The sequence below is a fragment of the Canis lupus genome, chromosome 15, assembly GCF_003254725.2.
Source record: "Canis lupus dingo isolate Sandy chromosome 15, ASM325472v2, whole genome shotgun sequence".
NCBI lineage: Eukaryota > Metazoa > Chordata > Mammalia > Carnivora > Canidae > Canis > Canis lupus.
Window position 1 is genome coordinate 39,528,186 of NC_064257.1, and position 22,663 is coordinate 39,550,848.

At 40.5% G+C, this 22,663-nt stretch overlaps 1 protein-coding gene and 1 long non-coding RNA gene across 7 annotated transcripts in view; one reads left to right on the forward strand and one right to left on the reverse strand.

Annotated features, from left to right (window-relative positions):
- The first annotated feature begins 1,332 nt into the window (after positions 1-1,332).
- Positions 1,333-22,663, forward strand: part of NR1H4 (nuclear receptor subfamily 1 group H member 4) — a 110,954-nt gene continuing 89,623 nt past the window's right edge. For 2 of the 6 annotated variants that reach the window (XM_035699358.2, XM_025438853.3), the window contains exons 1-2: positions 1,335-1,720; positions 10,772-10,883. The gene's annotated coding sequence lies outside the window, so the exon portion shown is untranslated. Of the gene's footprint in view, positions 1,721-10,771; positions 10,884-22,663 lie in introns of all 6 variants that reach the window. The other 4 variants (XM_035699359.2, XM_035699356.2, XM_035699357.2 and 1 more) reach the window with 4 other exon arrangements.
- Positions 11,919-21,543, reverse strand: LOC118350841 (uncharacterized). The gene is made up of 4 exons (XR_004805378.1): positions 21,297-21,543; positions 16,814-17,350; positions 13,704-13,762; positions 11,919-12,052 (listed from the first exon to the last, which is right to left on the reverse strand). It is a non-coding gene; the product is annotated as an uncharacterized LOC118350841 (long non-coding RNA).

The following is a 22,663-nucleotide window of genomic DNA, read 5'->3' on the forward strand; positions in this document are numbered from 1 at the left end:
TATGAATATAAATTCCACTGCTCCACATCCTTGCAGATGAGAATATGAGTTTTTTTAAATGGTTGATTGGCATTATTTCATCTTATGTGCCTAGACCAGTTGTTAGACGTTTTATGCAATTTCTGAGTTTTCACTTTTTAAATAATAATTCTTGATTACAAATTGTCAACTTCATCTGTAAGAGATATTTTCAAGGGAAAATGAACCTGACTTTCTATTTCTATTTATCACTCAATACAACGAGTTAAGCTTATTGGCAGCAACAGAACAGATGCAAACATGTGGCTGTTTGGAAAGCAATTTCAAGGTGGCTTTGAAATGCATTTCTTTACTAGGTATATTGGAAGAGACTTGCTACCTAAAGACCTGAAAGTACTTCAAACACAGGAATAATTGGGAGCAATAGTGTTTTTCTCTTCTCTCTCTCTTCCCTTCCCTTCTCCACCCCTCCTCTCCCTTCCCCTTTTTGTTTCTCCCATCAAATGACCAAACTATTTATTCACTTTTATTTTTAATTTTTAAAAAACTAAAACAGGGGCACCTGGGTGGCTCAGGGGTTGAGCATCTGCCTTCGGCTCAGGTCATGGGTGTCCTGGGATCCAGTCCCACTATGGTCTCCCTGCATGGAGCCTGCTTTTCCCTCTGCCTATGTCTCTGCCTCTCTGTGTCTCTCATGAATAAATAAATCAAGCAGGGGAACTGAGTGGGAAAAATTAGAGAGGGAGACAAACCATGAGAGACTCCTAACTCTGGGAAACAAACAAAGGGTTGTGGAAGGGGAGGTGGGCGGGGGGATGGGGTGACTGGGTGACGGGCACTGAGGGGGGCACCTGAGGGGATGAGCACTGGGTGTCAGTCACACTGTATGTTGGCAAATGGAATTTAAATAAAAAGTAAAGAAATTAAAAAAAACCCCCCTGAAACTATATAGTGATGAGTTTAGTATCCTGCATTCCAGGGAAGACAAGCCCAGGATGGGTGAGTGGGGTGCCTCCCAAGCGGCGGGCCGCGTTCCCCAGGCGTTGGGGCACGCGGAGTTCGAGCGCTGCGGGACCCAGCCAAGCAGGGCACGGTGGGCGGAGGCGGGGGATTTTCTTCCAAGGTGAGCAAGTCTCACTTCCTAGGGTCGGGCAAGGGCCCCACGCCGAGCGGCAGGCCTGTGACGGTGTCTCAGGTTTCCCGGCCGACGCTGTGTGTGCGCGAGCAGCCCGGCTGCGGCCCGGCCCGCGTGCGCACGCGGCGCCTCCTGGGAGCTGCCTCACGGGCCTCGCGGGCCTCGCGGGCCTCACGGGCCTCACGGGCCTCACGGGCCTCACCGCCGTCCCGCGCGCGCACGGCCGCCCGCCGGCGCCCGGAGCGGGCCGAGTCACCCCCGTCAGCCCCCCAACCCTTCCGGCCACCTGCGTGGGAACATCTGCAGACTGGCTTGAGGGCTGCTGCCAGGCGACTCCACTTCCTTCCTCGCACGTCCCCGTCCAGGGTGGAGGGCACTGCCCTCAGCCACCCGCAAACGAGGGCGGGTGGCCCAGTGCGTCCGCGAGCGCCCCTTGCTCGCCGCCATCCCCGCGGAGGGCGAGCCCCACGGGGGAAGGGCGAGGCCGCCGCTGGGCCGCGAAGCCGGTGACGCCCCCGCGGCTCTTGCTGGGAGACCTCGAGACTTCCCAGTTTGCGGTGGGACCCCCCACTTCACAGAACACCCCCATAAAATAGGAAGGAGACGGTAAGTTCGCTTCGGCCAGAAGGAGGGTCTCCGCCATTCCCAGCTACCGTCGTGCTCGCCAGCTTGCGCACGAGGAGCTGCAGGTGCGGAGCTGCAGGCGCCCAGGAGTCCGCCACACCCACACCCACACCCACACCCACACCCACACCCACACCCACACCCACACCCACACCCACACCCACACGGCGGCTCTAGCTCACGGGCCGCTCCTGAAGCCTCACGCTCCGGCTCACCCGCCTGGCCTCGTCTCTTCTTTCTCCTCATCTAGCCTCCTTTGTCTACCCTCTATCATATTTTCCCTAGTTCTTGCCTTCATTTGGATGCCCTTTCCTTCCTTCTTTGTTTCTACACTCCCTTTCTCCTCTCTCTGCTGTCTCGGACTCAGCCGGAGGAGCTTGGCTTGGGGTGGTCAGGTGGGTGAGAACTTCTCTAATTTATTTCTCTCCCATCCTTTCTTTCCTTTTAAAGATTTTATTTATTTATTCATGAGAGAGGCAGAGACACAGGCAGAGGGAGAAGTAGGCTCCCTGCGGGGAGCCTCATGTGGAACTCAATCACAAGACCCTGGGGTCATGACCTGAGCGGAAGGCAGAAGACCCCTGAGCCACCCAGGTGCCCCTCTCTCCCCCCCTTCCCCACTCTTCCTATATAAGCTATGATTATAAGACATCGGGATTAAATAGAGAAACTCATTTTGAAGGACTCTACATAGTTTTCTCTTAAGCCATCTACCACCTGACCGTAATATGTGATCAAACATAATGATGAACACCCCAGGAAGATAATGTTGGCATCCTTGAGAAATTAATGGAAAATACTATGAGGTACTGTGAATAAATAGCCACGAAGCTTGGTTAAATAGTATCACTTAAAGAACCATTTACAAAATAATGCTATTTATATAACAAAAGTGAATCCCATTTCTCTGCAGATCAAATAATTATGCACAGCAAGAGCAAGCACCTTGGCTTTTACTAATTACAGAATTTTTCCACAAAATAGCTTTTTGTATTTTAAGAGTGCTCATTGTTTTAAAGTTGTTTCCAAGATTGTATGTTTAAGATCATCTTTTAATCTTTCACATTTTTAAGTATGATGTAATGCTTCCTTGATTATTTCAGCATAGGATAGAATCAAAACTCCAGTTTAGGGTTCACAGATACTTCGTTTTTAATTTTCTTTAGAAACACATTTCATAATGAATTCTGGTCTAAAATGCTATCCTGATCTGCATCAGGATTTTTCTCATACTATTCTTAGCTGAAATAGGGTAAAGAGTCAAATGACTTTTGCGTCCTTTTTGTCTACTGTTTGTGGTTTCACATGGTTTTATTAATATGCTTGAGGATAAGATTTTATTTTCAAGAGAAGGGTTTAAGGCCACTGTGGTCCCTAAACCTGTAAGCTGCACTCTCTCTACTGAAGGCCATAATATTTTTTATTTTTAAGAAAGATTGAAGAGCATGGTTTATTTTTTAAATTTGTTTTTATTTTTATTTATTTTTAGAGAGAGAGGAAGAAAAGAGTGTATGTGTATGAGCGAGGTGGGGAGGAGCAGAAGGAGAGGGAGAAAATCTTAAGCAGACTTCATGCGGAGCACAGAGCCCATGCAGGGCTTGATGCAGGGCTCCATCCCACATTCCTAAGATCATGACCTGAGTCAAAATAAAAGAATGGGACTCTTAACTGACTGAGCCATGCGGGGGCCCCAAAGACCTTGGTTTTTATGGATGGATTTATCAGTATATTTGGGATAAAATTGGTTTTTAAACCATAAAAAGTTGATTTTACTCCTTATTTAAAACTCCAGAAATTTCTTTAGTGCTTGTCTATCACTGCAGAACAAATCACCACTAAATTTTTATTTAGTGTTTTTGAAACACAAAACTACGTAATGGCCCCAGTTCTGTGGGTCGGCAATTTGGGTTGAGCTTAAGCATGTGGCTCTTCTAGTCTCTGCTGGGGTCACTCGTGTGGCTTCAGCCCTCTTGTGTCTGATGCTGTTTGGATGGTCTAGGGGGCCTCGGTGGCAGTTGGTGCCAGCTGTTTACCGTGGGTGCCCTAGTTCGCCTCCACATGGCCTCTCATTTTCCAGCTGGCTGGTCTGGACTTCTTTACATGGTGGACTCAAGGCGGTGTTCTAAGGAGGAGAGTATGGAAGCTGCAACACCGCTTGAGGTCATGTCTCGGATGTCCCACAATGTCACTTTTGTCACATTGGTTCCAGGGCTAGCCCCCTCAGTTCAAGGAGAGGGAGAATGGACTATACCTCTTGATGAAAGGCGTCTCAAAATCATTTTGCAAGGGAGCGTCCACATAGGATACAAGAATTATAGTGGTAATCTTTGCACATAATCTACCACAGCTGCTTATCACATTTAAAATAAGAACCAAAATTTTACCATGACCTACAAGTTTCTTCATCTTCTGCCTTCCTTTTCAATCTTATATTTTTCCATGCTTCCCTTTGTTCATTGCCTTCTTTTCTGTCACTCAAACCATCCCACCTTGTTCTTCTCTCTTTTCTGAATTTCTTCTTCATCCTATTTGGGCTCCTCTCATCATTCAGGTCTCAGTCAAATGTCACTGAAAATCATCTTTTCTGTTTAAAACTGCTTTATTGAGGTATGTAAAAAGCTGTATATATTTAATGTGGGAATAGGTATACATCTGTGAAAATAGCACCTCGGTAGGAGCAAAGACACGTCCATCATCTCCAAAAATTTCCTCACACCCCTTATTGTTATTAATATTAGTGCATGGAACACTTAACATAAGACATACTTAAAACATAAATTTTAAGTATACAATATAGTAATGTTAGCTGTAGGCACTGTGCTGTAATCTTCAGAACTTATTCATGCTACATAACTAAAACTTTGTACCCTTTGATCATCACCTGCTAGTGTTCCCTGCCCTCACCCCCAGCCCCAGTAACCACCATCCTACTCTTTGCTTCTGTGAGTCTGATTATTTTAGACTTCACTTGTGAGAATTCTCACATATTTAAAGTTACTCTGTCTAAATTTGCCCCTTCCACTTTCGTAGCTACTTTTTTAAATTATATTACCTGTATACTTCTGTTTTTAAAATGACTCTTTGAAATTGCCTTACTTAAAATATGCTTGTTTTGCTCCTCCAGTGTGAGTTCTATGGGAGTTAAAGCTTTGTCTGTCTTTCTTATTCCTACATGTACCAGGATAAAAACATGCCTGGTGTAATGGTTTTCAACCCTGACCACACTTGAAATCCATCCAGAGGGTGTGGATTAATGCCCAGACTACACTCCAGGTAACTAGTAAGGCCAGCAGATCCCAAAAAACAGCCAAAGTAAAGAACCACTGGCCTAGCCTTCACAGAGGAGCAGGACCCCAGGGTTGGGTCTTAAAAAGAAGGCAAGATTTGGAGCAGGGGAGGAAGAAGTCCTCCGTATTAGAGCAGACACAGGAGGAGCAAGGGAGAAAGGAAATGGATATTGCAGTGTGAATAATGCCAGGCTGGCAAACTTGATTCAATAAGCATTTGATACATCAACCATTCTTCTGAATTTTCCAAGCTAGATCTGATTTGAAGTATTTCAAATACAATATTGTATTCCATTTTCCATGTAAAGCAGCAAAACATCTTTTAACATTTTAGCATCCAAACTCCATTTCTGAGGCATAAGCAATATAAGAATCATAGTTAAATGATGTATTTTTTTCATTTTCTTTAGGAAATACATTCTCTGGCATGAGATATGCCTTGAGTAAGCAACTTTAGACTCTTAAGTGGGGCACAGGAGTGATAAAAGTGGGATGTTATGATTGTTCTGTTAGAACAGATTGGCGATTAGAGATAGGAAGAGAAAAGAGGTGAGTACACCAGCCAGGCTAATGCCTTCATCCCTGTGAAGGGGGTAAGAGTCATGGCGATGGGGACATATAGTCAAGGGTAGATGTGAGAGGCACTTGGAAGAAAGAAGCAAGTCACAGTCCATGATGAGAGATCAGTAGTATCACAGCTAGAAGAGAAGGGTATCTTTACTGTCTTGGATTAACTTATTCTTGCTGAGCATTGACCAGTTTCGCAGAATTGACTTCGCTTAGTGCTGTGTGTTACCCGAGGTGAGAAGAGTGACTGCTCAGAGAGCAGAGAGAAGAAGTAATTTTCTTGGCATTGCTTTCCGAGAGATAAAATCTTTTCTTTAAAAAATTGAGATTAATTTACATATCATAAGACTCACTCTCTTAAAATGCAAAAATCAGTAGCTTTTAGTATAGTCACAAAATTATACAACCAGCATCATTATCTAATCTGGAACATTTCTTGTTACCCAAAAAGAACCCCATGCCCATAAGCAGGTACCCCTTATTTCTTCTTTCTCCATCTCTTGGCAAATACTAATCTACTTTTTATCTCTGCTGATTTGCCTGTTATGAACACTTCATACACATGGCCTTATGTATCATATATGGCTTTATGTGCCGGACTTTCATTGAGCATAATGTTTTTAAGTTTCATCTGTGTGGTGGCATGTTTTAGTGCTTCATTCCTTTTTATGGCTGAATAATATTCCATTATATGATGGATAGACCACATTTGTTGATCTTTATCAATCGATGGACGTTTGAGTTGTTTCCACTTTTTGGCTATTCTTAATAATGCGTAAGCTCTGCATTTTTGAGATAGCCTTTCCTACTTCCATGAGCCCTTTTAATTTTTTTAACAAAGCAATTTTAGAAAAAATTTTTTGAGAGATTTTATTTTTAAGTAATCTCTACTACAAACATGGAGTATGGACTCACAACCCTGAAATCACAAGTCACATGCTCAACTGCCTGAACCAGCCGAGTGCTCCTCATGAGCCCTTTTTAATATTTCAAGGGTACTATGAAAACATCCCATTGTCTCATATAGCTATTAGAATGATGCCATTAAAATGGAAGATCAAGGCATTGCTTTTCTCAAAACCCCTCAGTGGCTCCCATCTCACTAATAGTGAACACTGATTCTGAGCACAAATTCCAAGGCTTTTTTGATCTATTCTCCTAACTGTGTCTCAAGGGATCACTCTGTAACCTCCTACAGCCCTTCTCAGTCAGAGCTTTTCTAACCTCATCATTAAAAAGAAAAATCCTGCACCCCTACCATGTTTTGAGCATCCAATTTTGCTTCCTGCTTTATGTTTCCCTTTGAACTTGTGCTATCTATATATTTTGTTTTTCTTCTTTATTGTCTATCTTCATTAGAATGTAAATTCCATGGGGATAGGAATTTTTGTGCATTTTGTTCACTGCTTTATTGCAGCACCTGGAATAGTGTCTGGCAGATAATAGATGTTCATTAAATATATGTTGAATGAATGACTATACTTGCAGTTAGGTTGCTCAGGCTGTGTAAAATATCACATTCTCTGTTTGTGGCTCAAAGGATAACCATGCAATAAGAAAGTTTATCTCCCTTACTTTGATTGGAAGGCCCAATGAGCATAAGTCTTTGACTATACTCATTAGTTTAACTAATGTAGAATCCAGGAATATCACTTGATACATCAATTTATTTAGTAGAAAGAACTTTGGAGACCTGGGCTTATGTGAGGGAGGCTGTGGGGAAAATAAAAGGGATGTCTAGTGGTAAGAAGTTTGGGAATGACTACCGTAAACAGCTGTCTTAGGAGGGTTTTGGTGATTGAAGTTGGTTAATTTTAGAAATTGAGTGGGAAAAAAACTGCATTCTAAACAAGTTTATCAGCATGTGCCATTTGACTGGTCTCCTGTTCAAAGGTTCCTGTTGCAACTCCTTTTGCATCACTTGCATAAAACTGAGGCAGCAGTAAGTGACAAAGGTTTTATTTATCTCCTGTTATTATCTGTTGACTTTTAAAGGGCTGGGTAATGAACAGACGCAGATTAGCTAACCCACTGGAAAGGATGAAGCAATGTCTTGTGAGGCCCAAGGTTCCCACCAGTCCCCTTGGAACCCTCTAAGCCCTGGTCATGGGCTCCTACTGAGAGTACATCACAAGGAACTCTTTCATTACATAGCTTTGTGGACTGAGGCTCTAAAAGGGGAAGAAATGTGTTCAGAGCCATGTGTTAAGTAAGAATCTGGCCAAAGTAAAACAAAACTGCTAATTGAGTACTAGTTTGAGAGAGTCAATATTGATTGTGCTCAGGTTGTACCACCAGGCACTTGCTCCGTATCATATCACTGAATCAGTACTGCAACCTTGTGAGCTACGTGTTAGTTTTCCCATTTTATATTCAAGGAGACTTGAAACTCATAGACGCCGAGCAACTGGCCAAAGGCCCCAAGTAAATGGCAGAGCTAGGATCCAAATCTAATTATCTTTGACTATGAAAAATTTTCATCTCCTTTTCTGAAGCCTAGTGTCTCCAAGTGAGAAAATCTCTTTCTTTAAAGGTCTTATAGCTCCTGCTCCTTGCCATTCACAAATAATAGTAATAATAATAATTATTATAATGATTATGCATGCTGGGTGCCTATAATATGCCAGGCCTTGTTCTAGGTTCTGGGAATACACAAGTAAATGAAAGGAAGAGATATTCCTGACTTTGTGGAAGGAGAAAGACAATGAACACATATAGAAACAGTTTATATAATTTTTTGGAAGGTAGTGAGACATGGAAAATAAAGAGAGCACGGTAAGGGGGATTGGAATATCTGAGTGTGGCAGGTTCAAATACAGCACTCAGGGTGGCCTTCACTAAGATCATACAAATCATACTTGAGCAAAGACTCGAAGAGGCAATTATCTGGGGGGGAAACTTTGAGGCAGAGAGAAGAGCTGATGCAAAGGCCCTGAGGCAGACACATGCCCTGTGGGTTTGAGAAACAGTGAGAAGGTCCGTGTGATGAGACACCAAAAGTCAAAGAGGAGAACAAAGGAGATGAGTTCAGGTGAAATGGGGGCCAGGTTGTGCAGAGCCTTGTTGGCTACTGTAAGGATGCTGGCTGGCTTTTACTCTCCGTGAAATGGGGGAGTCTTTGTAGGGTTTTGGGCAGAGAAGTGACAAGATCCAACTTATATGTTGAAAGGATCCCTCTGGCTGTTGTGGAGGGGAATGAAGAGGAAGAAGGACGGTAGACACCTCAGGGCTTATGTCAGAGGGTAGCAATGTACACAGAGGGAGGGGACTGGGTTCTGGGCAAGATTTGCTGAGGGATTTGAGAGAGAAAGAGCAGAATCAAGGGTGCCTACAGTTTTCCCACTGGGAGTCTCCCCATTGAGTCCTCTAAGCCACATGGCTCCAAGGAAATGGAGGGTTCAACCTTCACACTGTGTATGTGACACATGGCAAAAGAGTCTACAGTCTGAGGGGAAACCAAACCACTATAAACTACTTCATTTCTCTATATAAGTTGGCATGTTTTAAATTCCAAGTAGCAAGACTTAGGACCTAGTGCCATTATCTCTAACATAATCAGAGTCTCTTAAGCTCTCTGAGCCTCAACTCCTTTTTCTGTGAAGTGGGGATTACTGGCCTGCCATCTTGGTTGTGAGGTGAAGTGAACTCCACGGAGCCGTGACGGTGTTTGGTGGTGCCCAGTGCACAATAAGTGCTCAAGACAGACTTGTTGAGCCACTAAACGAGAGAGAATGTACTCAAAAGACCTTTAGGAAAAATGTACAAATCTCCGTTAGGTTTGTTGTTAGTGAACAAAGACAACTGCCGAGGCCAGCAGCTTTGGGGGAGACCTGAAATAACAGCTTAATTACTTTGCTTTGACTTAGCCTGTCAATTCTACTTGTTCATATAATGAAATAATGAGGACACCCCCTCAGCATTTCTAGCCTCTGGTGCTTGTAGGCATCTTCATAAGCCAACAGCACCTGGCCAACTTACATAAGAACAGCTCTGATGAGCAGCCTCTTTAATTAAGGACATCTACTTTTTAAAATCAGTCTCATCAGAGAGTTCTCTGTACCATGATCTGATCATTGGTGAAGCTGGTAATGAAGATATACAAAGTACATGAAGCCAGGAGGAGTTGAATTCTAATCTTGAGCCAATGAGTTAATACATGGAAGTGCTTTGTAAATGCTCCAGAAGCACTAGCTGTTCTTATCATCTGTAAATCCACTTGTTCTTTTTTCCTCCTTCCCCCTGCTTGCTATCATCTTCTCTCCTTCCTCTCATCTTCCCTTCTTCCCTCCCTTCCTTCTTCCTTCCTAATCCACTAATCCACTCATTTTATGACTGTTTTCTGACACCTGTTTTGCGGCAGGCCCTGTGGTAGATGCCAGGCATATGAAGATGAATGAGGCTCATGAGATATTCACGTGAAGCCAATTAGGAAGCAATGTGGAAATAACATCTGTGCAACCCCTTTTTTCCCACTGATACTATGTTAAAGTAACATAATTGCCTGAGTGCATATACTTAAGTTCTCCAGACTTTTTTTTTTTTTTTTTTTAAGATTTATTTGTCTTAGAATCTCAGACTGCACTGAGCACAGAGCCCAGCTTGAGGCTTGATCTCACATCCCTGAGATCATGACCTGAGCCAAAACTAACTCAGACGCTTAACTGACTGAGCCTCCCAGGTGCACTACATTCTCCAGACTTTTGAGGTCCCTTTTCTCTTCATGTGGGAATAAATTAGCTCCAACCTCCATCACATGCACCGTGGGACATTCAGTGCCCTACTTCAGTGCTTTCTGAAGATTCCTAGCAGTCACTTCTTACTCTGGTTTCTTTCCTGCTCTTCATTTGTCATCTTATCTCCTACTTTCTCTCTGCTAGATCTGAATGGATTTATCACAAGCAACCCAAACCACCACTAACTCAAGGTTACTACGGATAAGAGATTTTCACTGTGTGTTTTGAGTGGCTAATGGGGGATAGGGTGTGTAATTTAAGCACAGAGTAGGAGCATAACTTAATATGGAATGTCAGGCTCTAGTACTCCTTGAAATGTATCAGGCTTTCCTAAAATTCCCCCACTACAAATGCTCCTCTTTCGACTCTGGCCTGTTGCTCTGTAAATGGGGCCCCATTTTGCTCCCCATAATTTTCTCTCAAAACCCCTCCTCTGGTCTTTCTAGACATGGACGTGGAAGGGAGCAGCAAGTGTGGAAACCAAAAGACCAGAAAGAAGGCTGTGGCGGAAATCTAGGTGCCAGATGACTGTGATTTGGACCATCATAAGGGGAGGCAGTAAGTGGGCAAATAGATTTACAGCTCTTTTGAAGGTAGAGTTGACAGGTTTGCTGATGAAGTGGAGTCGGGATCTTAGAGAAAAAAAGTTGGGATAGCTCCAAGATTCTTGGCTTGAGGAACTGGAAAAATAAAATTATCAAAAGTAACTCGTGTTTAATGCAGAATACCTGGAAAACATCTAAAATATAATAAGAAAACAATCATTACCCAAAGTTTCTATTACCTAAATATAAACATTGTTAACATTTTGATGTTCCCATCTAGTCATTTTTCCTGTTCCTTGTTAATTGTTCTAGGCTTTTTCCTGTATGTATGTAATATTTATACTAACATAATATATAAAGCAGTATATATATATACACACATATATACATATATATACATATATATACACACACACACATTTATCCTGCTTTTTAAAGAAAACATAATGAAAATACCTCTGAGCTGTTGATACCCAACATTTTTCTGCCAGCAGGTAGCATTATGCAGGCAAACTTCCCTGTAGCATTATTTTATTTATAATATTGTATTTCCCCATGTCATTAGATGGTTTTGGAAAACACTTCATTTTTCTTATTTTTTGGAAAACATTTTAAATATATATATAATATACCACAGTATAAATGTAACATAATGTCCTGAGCCATTTCTCTATTGTTGGATATCTAGGTACCTTCCATTATTGTCCTATGAAAAATAATACTGCAATCTTTGAAACACTTGGGTGTGTCTCTGATGATTTCCTCATGAGAAATCATTGTGAAATTAGCAGGTCAATATTTTTAAAGACAAGAAAAAGACTTCTGGATTATTTATTATTTCTCAGCATTATACCTAACGCATCATGATAAGGTCCCCAACAGTGAGTCATTTAAGCACTCACTTACTCAGCATCTCACCAGGCTTTTAAAATCTGTGCCTACTTCTCTTCCAGTTTTGATTAAACTAAAAAGGCTAACTATAATTAATCTTTGTTAATGAGCATGAAGAACATTCTAAAGTCATGAAGAAAGTGATGATTATGAAATCTTTTCATCCAACATCATGCCCTTTATTTTATAAAAGAAGAATTTCCTTTTCCACCAACCCCATGCCAATCAATGGCTTTCATTCTCAGCCGCCTATCTGGCAGGGCATGGTCCAGATCTCAATAGCAGGTATTTCTGGAAAAAAAAAAAAAAAGAGATGAATCTAAAACTAATAAATGTTTTCTTAAACAACGATGGCTTCTTCAGATGCTAAGGTTGTCGCTATGACAAATAACTGAAACCCAATAAAACAGAGGACTCCATATGTGCAGGCATGGAAAAGAATAACAAAGTTAGGTCTCTGGCTATGAGGCAGTTTCAGGCTTGCATAGTGGGTCCTTGCTGTATGGTTTGGACTCTGATACGACTTTGCAGAGGTGCAGCAAGTGTGGCTGTGTTATTCACATGTAAAACAGTTAGGTTCACATGAACATCCCAATTTTGGGTCCTCCTCTTGCCGTCCTCTCCTCTCTGCACACACTCATCCTAGTTCATATTAATTGATTATTTCTCTTTTGGCATATGAAATCCGACCATGATTCTAAGAGTCAAGGCTATCCAAAAGGTATATTCAGTGAAGTGTCATTACCCTTCTCATCCCTACCAAGCCATTCCCCTTCTCCCATTCTTTCCATATCATTATCACCCTCTCTTCAAAGGTAGTAATATTATTTGTTTCTAGTTAGTCCTTCCTGCATTTCTTTTGTACAGATGAGCAGAAACATGTATTTTCTTATATACTTTTCTTTTTTAAAAAATATTTTTACTTATGAGAGAGAGAGACAGAGATGCAGGCAGAGGGAGAAGCAGGCTCCATGCAGGGAGCCCAACATGGGACTCGATTCCGGGTCTCTAGGATTGCACCCTGGGCTGAAGGCGGTGCTGAACTGCTGAGCCACCCGGGCTGCCCTACTTTTTTTTCTTATGGGAAAGATAGCATACTTTACACATCTTTGTATTTTCCTTTTTTCCCCCCTTGGCAATATCCTGGAGATTATTCTCGATCAGCTCATAGAAATCTTCCTCATTGTTATTTATAGTGGCATTATACTGTTGTGTGGTTGTATCATAGTTTATCCAACTAGTCCCCTATATATTTAAGTCATTCCATATATTTGCAATTGTAAACAATGATGCAATGAACATATATATGTGTGTGTGTGTGTGTGTGTGTATATGATTGAAAATGTATCTTCAAGAAGTGAGATTGCTGGTTCCAAAGGTAAATGCGTATGTAGTTTTACAACATATAGTCAAATTTCCTTCCTGAAGAGTTTTGCCAGTTTATATTCCCACCAGCATGTATGAGGGTGTCTGTGCCTGTTTCCCCACAGTCTTGTCATACTTCTTAATTTTCATCCATCTGATAGCTGAGCAATCTCTAAAATCTGATTTCTATATCTTCAACTCAGCAAGATTGCCAAGTGATTTCTTTTGGCAGCATTTTCCCTGCATTATGGCCTGGAAACTGCTTCCCAACAGTAAGCTGAACCAATCCTAAGTCTCATCTCATTTCTTTCACTTTTTTCAGGGATGATAGTCCTAAATTCTATTATCTAATGTCTAATACCCATCATTTCCAACATTTTGTCCACTTTTTTAGTCGTTTAAGGCAAAAGCATAAATTTGGTCCCTGTTACCCTATCATGGGCAGGAGTAGATGCTGGTCCAACATTCATCTGATAAGGTTACCAGATGGAGAAAGGAGATAATCAAGTATTACCAAAACAATAAAAAAAAATTATAAAACTGAATAGACATGTTACATTGAAATAGGCATTCTTACAGAGAATTACAAGCAGAAAAATTTTGGAAACAAAATCCATCTGATGAAAATTCTTCACTCTAAAAAAAAAAGAAAAAATTATTTTACAGGGGAAGAGAGAATAAAATAGGAAGGGAATCTTTCTCTGCAAAAGGGAGAATAGCTGAGTAGTAACAGACTTCTCATTGGCAGAATGCTAAAAGACAACATACCAAATTTTTGAAGGCCTGAAAGGACTTGATTTTGAATCTAAGTTTCTCTACCAAGACAAAATATAATAGGAGTGATAACTGAATTTTAAGAGGATACTGTGAACAGCTTAATGAAACGAATTTGAAAAGAAATGGTTGCTTTTCTTGGAAAATATAGATTATCAAAATTGACTCAAGAAGAAATAGAAAAATGGAATAGAATTGTATTTACAAAAGAAATTAAAAATTAGTTTCAATATATACCTTTTAAAATGCACCAGGCCTAGAGATATCTATAGGAGAGTTTTATTAACTTCAAGGAACAGATGAATAAAGGAAAACTTTCTGAATCATTCAAAGAGGCTATCAGACCCTTTTACCAAAGCCAGACAGGTTAGTGGACCAGTGAAGGTCCAGTCAGGAGAGAGAAAACTTGCCAGTTGTTGAAAAATGATAAAATAATGGAAAGAATTGATAACTAGATGTAAAATTATTACCCAGGTAACTGAAATGATAGAAAGAGAACTCTAAGGTTATCAGCATTGTAGCAACTGTAGAAAGCAGGTTCCACCCCAGGGCATGAAGAAATAAAGGGAAGAACTTAAATTCATTCAACTATATAGGTTAGAGGAGGGTCTCCATGTCTCCATGAACTGAAATTCAGATCTCTCAAGAGAGGCTGCTGTCCCACCTTGTGCTAGTGTCTGGAATGTGGTGAAGTGGGGATGTGGAACATGCTGAGGCTGGTTCTGGAAGTATCAGGGAAAAAAACCCACCAACTAGATTCAGCTGTTGCTATGGAAGGACCTGCTGCTGCCTGGGTGAATGAAGAAGCGTTGCTGGGATACTACACACAGGAAAAGGAGCAAACAGAAAGATCATAGCAAGCTGTCAGGAAGGAGTAAATCCCCTCTTCCTCTTCTAGCTTTGCAGTCTTTGTTAGAGCCTAATAAAAAGCCAGCTGGCAGAGCAGAAACATGGTTTGCAGAGTTCTAGCATCATGAATCAAAGTGCAGAAGGGTGGGTGGGCTTTGACCTGGGAGACAGTAACTCAACAAATATCACAGAGAACATACATACAAAGGAAAATTTACCCCCACCCATTGATAAGTGGATGAAAAAATTCTTAAATAAGCCATCAGCATATTAAATCCAGCCACATAGAAAAAATAATATTCCACAAAAAATAGGGTTTATCCCAGGAATACGAGGATGCTTCAACCTTTGAGAAGCTATTTACTAACAGGTGGAAGTAGATAGGTACTGAAAAGGTGTTTGATGAAACTCAGTGCATGTACCTAATCAAATTGCTCGGCAAAAGTTAGGTTGGGAGAAAATCGTTATACCTAATGGGGAAAATCAGAAAAATTCCTGCTACTGTCAGAAACAAGGCAGGGAAGCCCATTATCACTGCTACTATTCAACATTGTCTTGGAAGGCTGAAAATATACAATATAAGGAGAAAAAGAAGAAAGTATAAATATTCGATTGGCAGAGATAAAATTGTCACTTCTTGTAAAAATCTGGTGTTCTTTTTTAAAGAGTCAAGGAAACCAATGGAAAAACTAATCAGACTAATATGGAGACTCAAGATCACACATGTTCACACAAGAAGCTGGAGACCATAGCTTTCCCATGTATCCCAGTGAGGACCAATTAGAAAGTATAAAATAAAATTCCTGCTCATCTTAGTGCTAAAACTGTAAAATGGGCATCATAAAACCTAAGAAGAATTGTACTTATAACTCAAAAACTATACAATATAGATATGAATAAACCTAACAAGAAATGTGCAGACAGCTCTTTTAAAGAACACAAAAGACATTTTGAATAGATCTGGATGGGAAGACTGAATTTCATAAACATATCAATTCAATCCAATCTCAGTATATTTACAGCTGGATTTTTTTTTGAAAGAAAACTAATAAACTGATTCCAAAGTTCATCTGATTGAAAAAAATGGTCTAGAATAAAATATGTTTTGAGAAAAAAGAATAACAAGGATCTTGCCCTACCAGATATTAAGCCATACTATACGGCAATATTAATGAAAACAATGCTTATGTGGACTTATACGGAAATAGATAAATTGATCAATGAAACAGAAGGCAAAGTTTAGAAAGGGAGGCATACATTTACAGACTTTAATCTATGGTAAGTTGTCATTTCAATAGAGAAAAGAGCATACTGGATATTGACTTGGTAAAAAAATATAAAGTTAGATCCTAATCTAACACAAAAACTCAAATGATTGCATTTATGTAACTAAGAAAGTATTAGGATAAAATAAAGGGCAACATATTTAAGTCTTAAAAATGAAAATGGCTTTCCTAAGCAACACATAAACACGGAGGCCATAAAGAGAAAACAGTGGACAGACAGGATGACATACAAATGGAGATTTTGTTTGCCCAAAGTAAAATACTATATACAAAGTTAAGAAATTGAAGGCTGCTTGGGGGAATGTTTTTGCAATGATGTTTAATAGATTATTAGCGTCTGGGGCACCTAGACGGCTGAGTCACTTAAGCTTCTGCTTTAGGCTCAAGTCATGATCTTGGGGTCCTGGGATTGAGCCTGGCCTAGGGCTCCCTGCTCAGCGGGGAGTCTGCTTCTCTCTGTTTCTGTCTCTGTCTCTGTCTGTGTGTCTCTTTCTGCCCCTCCCACCCCCCACTCATGCTCTTTTTCCCCCGAATAAATTTTAAAAATCTTTGAAAAAAATAGCCTTAATAATCTTTTCCAACATTAAAAACCAGCTGTAAATGTTTTGATTTAGGATTTTTTAGTTATTAAAATGGACTATAAGCCAGGCACTGTGCTAGCTCTTTCCAGACGTGCTTTAGTCCTCAGAACAACCCTAGGGAGTTGATATTATTATCTCTATCTGGCAGAGCAAAAACTGAGATTCAGAGAGTCTAAGCAACTTGCTTAGTTACTCACAGTTTCTGAGTGACGGGGCCGAAATTCAACAGCAGCTTTTGACTCCAGAACCTTTCCCAGGCCCTTTCTTCTTTCTAGTGCTAAATTAGTTTACCTTCAACATTTCTAAAATTGCACTATTATCTCCCACAAAGTATTCCCTGACCTCATCTTTCATAAAAATGCTATGGTCTAGCAGAGTATATTATCCCTTTAAGCCACCAATAACACGATGACAGAATAAATGCATTATATGGAGAGGGTAATGTCAGTGAGTGTACAAATATTTATTCTAAGTGAAGGGAGAGGGATAACCTTATCATGTCCATTCACAATTAAAAACTTGGCAAAAATAGTAGCTGGTCGAGAAATCTGAAGTTGGCCAGTTTGCTAATTTGGTGTGTGATGTTGTCAGAATTATTCATCAGCTTGGCTTCATGCTGACAAGCGATTTCTCCAGGGCCAAATGAATTTCATGAGCCAAACCCATAGGAAGCTCTTAAGCAAGGAATTTGAAGATGTTCTCTTTATCTGCCAATGAACGACTCCATGCTAATTCTTGATTGGGATAATGGGGTGGAAAAAAAAAGAATAAAGTTAACAGAATTAAAAAAAAAACCATGATGTTTATTTAGATAAAAACCTGTGGTTCCTGTTTTCCACCTTATCTTGGTCAAATATTTGAGCAGATTTGCAATTAAAGAGCTAAATCGACAGTTTCCAGTTATATTTCTTACTTGTGGTGCTGCTAGATTGTAAGTACTGTTACCTTTGTTATTTGAGATTGTTAAGAACTGAGCTAGTCCTTCTAACACTCCTTGGTAGATTCCTTCCCTCCTGTCTGTCCTTTTAACAATGGCATTTTTCAGAATCCTACCCAAGGCCTTCTCTACTGGTTTCATATCCGCTCCAATGGCTCCAATTACTACGGGTGTGCAGATAATTAGCTGTGATTTAGGGAAACGTTGGCTGCAAATATCAGAATGCCCAATAATGGCTTAACAATGATGATATTTAAGTATTATCTCATAGAACAGGAAGACTGGAGATAGTATGTTCCCGGGTTGGTTCAGGGGCTCAGAGGTGTCATCAGGTACCAAGGCTCTTTCCACCACTCAGCTCTGCCATTTGCGAGGCCATCTCAGAATTTCAGGATGGCAGCTGCAGCTCCAAACCTCAGGTTCCCATGTAACACATTCCGAGTGAGAAGGAAGGGAGTTTTGAAAGCAAAAGAGAATTTTCTTCTTCTGCCACTCTGTTTTATCAGAGAGAAAGATCCCTCCTAGAAGTTTCCCAGTAGACGTCTCTGGCCTTCGAAATGGGTCATATATGCAAATTCAAAACTGTGTACTGGTTCTGATAAAAATTGTAAATTTTAGTTGCTGTTGGATAATACATGTTTGAAAAATTTAAGCAAGCTCTCTTAGTGTAGGATCCCTAGAAAAGAGAGTGTGAAGCAAAACTTTCATGCCAGTGTTTACTGGAGAAAAGGATGTAATCCTAAGAATGCAAGAGGGAGGGGGAAAAGGCAGAGAAGGAGGAAAGCAAGACAAGTCAGTAAGTTGCTAAGCTTAGGCACACCTTCTCTAGAAAACATTGCTGGCTGATGTGGGACATCTCCTGAGTGGCCACATGGATTCACTATTCACTGCTTCTTAGAACAGTTCACTGTGGAAGAAAAATAAAGGCATGACATTTATTTGCAAGCCTGTTTCCATCATCGCTTCGTTGGGGGAAAGCCTGCCCGAAGGGCACACTGAGTTTTCCTTGCTTCCCTGATGTTGCCCTTTTGGGCAACCAATGGCTAGGAAAATCAGATTGGGGCTGCACCCTGGACCTGCTGCAGTTCCCACACAGCTGGTGCAGAGAGGAATCCGTGGCCAAGCCAGTCTTCATCCCTGGGGAGGCTGAGAAAATTGGAGATGTTAGGATATGAGGTGATGGTGGCAGCAGCTGGGATGTGAGCCATATCTGGGATTGCTCCAGCCTGGGAAGAAAGGCAAGTGGCCAAGGCTGTAGGGTACATGAGGATGAGTAGATCCGGAGTGGGGCATAGACTTAGCTCAATACATTTGCTGAGGATCATATGTTGCATGAAAAATGGGTGAAAGAATCTGAAGAGTACTTTAAAAGTGACATTAAAAGAAAAAATACATATGGCAGAGTTCTTTTGGCTATTCTGATCTTTTTTCTGGATACTTTTGGATGTCATTACTATTTCACAAATCCTTTTCTTCCTTTTACCAGTCCTTCAATTTGTCATAAAAGCTATTATTTGGTTTTCTTAGACTTAAAAAATTTAAGTTTAAATTTTGATTTACTTCTCCATAGATTAAAGACCTCTATTTGAAAAGAAAAACTTTAAAATTATTAGAATAAAATATTGAAGAATATCTTTATATTTTCAGGTAGGAAGATATTTCTTAATCAGGACAAAAGTACAATTTATAGAGAAAAAGAATTGACATTACAATGTTCAAATTCTGTGTATCAGAGTTAAAAGCCCATAGGGAAAGAGAACATATTTGTAATGCATATAACTAGAACAATTCAAGATTCCAAATAATGTAAAGATTTAGCTACAAATCAATGAAAAATCCAAACAATCCAATAGTAATATGGGCAAAGAATATAAAGAGGCAAGTCACAGAATAGGAAAACTGATTGGCAAATAAACCTAACCAGTAATCAAGGAAATGCAAATTAAAATGAGATACCATTTTAATCCCATGATTTTGGCAAAAAAGTAAGAAAGCTGACAAGATATAGTAGTGAAACATAGAGAAATGAGATTATTGGTAGAGCGAGTTTGGAGAGCAATTTAGTAAAGTCTGTTAAAGTTGAAAATGTGCATACACTACAGTGTTACCAGTTTAATTCCAGGGATATACCCTAGAAACCACTTGAACCTGTGCCCCAGAGTTAGATGTGAGAATGTTCATTTCAGCATTGATTGGAATAGTGAAAAATTGAAAACAACCTTGCCATTCATCAATGGGAGGGCAGATACCTTGCAGAATAATTACAAAAGAATCCAAATGAATGAACTAGTGTGCATTTTTCATGAATGAAAAAGCAAACTTCAGAATAATATGCATAAAGTTTAAGTGAAGCAAGTATGACAAAACCTTAAAAGATTTCTTGAACACGATTCATTAGTAATTTCTCGAGGTTCTTAAAAAGATATTTTGTTTCTCTGTAGAGTGGAAAATTTCATACCAAAACATTCGTAGGAAAAAACCCTGAAGGAAATAAAAATTTCAGTTTACTGAAATTTAAATATTTAAATTTAATCTAAGTGTCAACTAAAGCTGAATTCAGAAGCAGGTCGTGTCAATTGGAAATGTTTGAAAAAAAATCTTGTTGCATACAAAATGCTAAACTTTTTATTTATAGCCCCAAACAATAGAGATCTGTTGACTTGATAAAAGTTGGCAGAATGATTCTACATGAACGAGGAAAACAAAACAAAAAAAGCGATAGAAAGGAAATGAGCAGGGCTTATTTTAATGGATAATCTGATTAGAATGCCTGTCACAGTATTTACTGATGCTGCTTACTTTTGCCAATATCTGTGTAAAGAGGTGTGTTAAGCAGGATATAGTTTTTTTTTTTTTTTTTTTTTCAGGATATAGTTTTAATGGCTGTCACAAAGAACCAAAATAAGAGTAGCTTAACCAAGGGAAGAGTCCATTTGTCCCTCCCGTAATAGTCTGTGGGTATGTGGCTCAGGACTGAAGTAGCAGCTGTGTGGTGGCAGGACACCAACTCCTTCAATCCTGTTGCTTTGTCATCCTCAACACACAATTTACTCGCATGATCTGAGAGGGTGCTCCAGCAGTCACCACCATGTTCACGTTTCATCCTGTCGAAGCAGATACAGAGGCCGTGGAGGATATGCTCTCTCCTTGTAAGGAGGCACATGCTCAGTTGCCCATGTTAGTTCCTCTCACATCTCATGACTATACCTGGCAGCCAGGGAGACTGGGAAAGTTTGCTCTGGGTGTCCATGTACCCAACTAAAATTCAGGAGTTCTGATTTTAAGCTTGTCAGAGGAGATTGGATATTGGGGAAACAATTGAGCGACTGTGCTCCCCGTGGGGGAAGTCGTTCTTTAACAGCTATTCCCAGATTCTTCTTATGGAGGGAAGTGCCCCGTCTAGGAGGAAATGTCTTCTTGAGCCGTTTGTGTGTGAAAATATAAGAATTAGGGCAAAGACGAGGAGAAGCAGGTGAAGTGAAAGGAGCTTGGATATTTCTTTGTGTTGGTCAGTGGAGGTATTGGGAAGAGGAGAAAGGGGAGGGGTACCAAGTAACTTGGTAATGAAGTTGAGGCTCCTCAGACTTTTGTCAGGCCTGCCACCCAAAGAAAGGCTCTGCGAGGTTGGGCTTTAGGTGTGAGTGGGAATCCAGGAAGGGGATGCATGTCATGTGCAGGTTGATATTGCACATGACGGGAAAGTGAACAGTTCCTGAGTGGAAGTACTTAGAAGCACCCCCTACCTTTCTATGGGCTTGGTGTCCTTGAGCCTGATTTTGGGAGAGTTATTTTCCAAGAATCTCTTGGGTGGTGAGTGAACCACTGGCAGGCCTCTTTCACGTCTTTTAGACATGAAGTGGACCTGTGTTCTAGGAGGAACACAAGTCAGGCCCTATCTGTGGGCCTTGCTAAACTCAGTCTGATTTAGGGGCAGGCCACTCACCCCTCTGTGTCTACATTTCCCCTATCACTAAGGGATATGGTACAACACCAAGGCTCCACACCAGAACACTGTGAGAACTTCACAAGGTTTGTTTGAGAATTTTGATGAGAATAGTCACCAAGACATCCAAACTTGAGTGTTGATCATGGTTTCAAAAGTTCTCTAAACATTGACACTCTGGGATTCTAAGAAGTTATTATTTTGTGGCTTACTAAAAAAAGATCATACTTGAATCATCATTATTGAAAAAGTTCTTTGTATCTCAAGTGGACTCAGCTAAATGGTCATTCATTCATTCACTATGATAGGTACTATGGGAAGATGACACAATGCATTAGATATGGTCCTTGGCCTCACGTAGCTTTTCATTAATTGGTTAGTTTATTCATTGAGTCAGCAACTATTTAATTAGCACCTACTATGTGCCTGCCACTAGGCTAGGAAGTAAGATGAATAGGAATGAGAAATATGGCCAGCCTTTGAGAAGTTTCCTATGGGTGAGGCAGGCATGGAAATACACGGTAAGACAGCATGATTCATGTCATCAAAGAGGAAAGCATCAGGTGCTGTGCTTGTGGATAGAAAATATACAATGTGTAAAGCTAGAGTCTTTGGTGGGGTCTTTAAGATGAAAAAAGTTCAGACTGGGAGGGCCCTCCCAGTTTTCAAAGCATCTGCAATTTCTCTGGCATTGTTTATAGAACAGAGCCTGAGAAAATCTTTTCTGCTAACAAGCCAGAATTTAGTTTATAATTAGACAAGAGGGCTCAACAACCAGGGGTGATGGAACATTGCCGAGAATCTTGGAGAGGACCAAAGGGAAGCAGTTTAAAATTAATTTAAATTTTGAGGTTTTGAAAATGTCCATTTATTTTCCATGGAAACCAAGCTCACCCACCTCAGAAACTGGATATTTATAGGTGGAATTGTTTGTTGCATATTTACCTGCTTTATTCCCAAGGAGTGACTATAAAATACTGATGTGCCAGGCAGTGCCAGCTGCTTTATGTATATTATCTTATTTAATCTTTGTAAACATCTTGTATGGGAATTCTTGATCGCATTTTATGAAACAGAGGCTCAGAATGTGTCATTTGTCTTAGTTCATGCCATGAGTCAGGTAGGATCAAGATTTTAACCCAGAGTTTATAAGACTATAAGCCCTGT